The sequence below is a fragment of the Cupressus sempervirens genome, chromosome 10 (assembly GCF_028749045.1).
Source record: "Cupressus sempervirens isolate cs-2001-9-10 chromosome 10, ASM2874904v1, whole genome shotgun sequence".
Lineage (NCBI taxonomy): Eukaryota > Viridiplantae > Streptophyta > Pinopsida > Cupressales > Cupressaceae > Cupressus > Cupressus sempervirens.
Genome location: NC_143127.1, coordinates 578338734 through 578339985, shown reverse-complemented (window position 1 = coordinate 578339985; position 1252 = coordinate 578338734).

Below are 1252 nucleotides of genomic sequence, written 5' to 3'. Positions count from 1 at the left end.
CAAGGATGTAGGCATGATAGCTGCATATGCACAGTGGTGGGCAACTCATCAACCCATGAGACTGACAGTGCCTGGGGCACCACCACTAATGGAGTAGGTATAGGGTGAGGGTGATGGAGTAGGGGATGGTGGACAGGCAGCCATTATGCCACCACTGTTATAGGGGGCACATGAGGGCCCATGAGGGATTAGGGCTTGTGCGAGGAGAGGTCCAAGACTAGTACCATCATAGGGACCATTACATGCACCAGGATAAGGGCCACATGTATAGGTACAAGTATAGGTTCCATCAATTGGAAAGAGACAGGGGCTAGTAGAGGACCCGAACATGATGAGGGCTGAATGAGATAGCCTTCGTGTAGAGGTTGCTTGATTACAAGGAGCAACACAAGTGCAACAGGCACAGGTGAAAAACTTAGAGCAGGCCATGGCGGCCATACAGGTAGAGCTATAGGTTCAAAGGGCTAGAGGAGACAGTGCGTAGGAAGCCTTAGTGGCCTTATAGGCACGGGTGGATGCTGTGGAGTTTGCTAACATGGAGGTCCATGTAGATGTCAAGGACTTGGCAGAGCTAGAAAGACTTTGAGGAGAGGTGGCCACGTTATGAGTAAAGAGGGCTACCCATCACGTACAGCTAGATGGATACTGCAGGCAGAGGAACATAGCGAGATAGATGCTACAGATTGGGGCAGCCATCATAGTCATGTAGGAGGCCATCTTAGCTAGCTGTGCAGAAGCATGAGCCATACGAGAGGCAACATACTATAGATCATTATATCATGAGGCTGCGCCTGTCGATCAATGACAACCAAATTTTGAGAGGGGTGCTAGCTCATGGATCTTAGGGGGCAGAGCTAGATCAGAGAAGTCTCTAGGATAGTAGAGACTTCCCTGGGGGGGGATACAAGGGGGGGCTAGACCCTCACAACCAGCGGCTTGAAATTTTACAGCGATAAGTTTTGACAGATATGTGCAGATGCAGTGAGTTTTTGATGATTCATTTGTACTATATGAGACTACATGATTTGTATACAGACTATACAAACATTATTTTTTTGATATATACATGAGATGATTCGATGGCCCTATGTGTATATGGATTATGTGATGCATATGATATCTATGATGTGGATACTGACACTTGTGATGCAGGATGTGTGTGATTTGATGTATGTATATGATGCCTAACATTTGGATGATGCAGGTTTGCTTGCGATTGTGAGATGTATGCATTTGCTTTATTTTACATGTA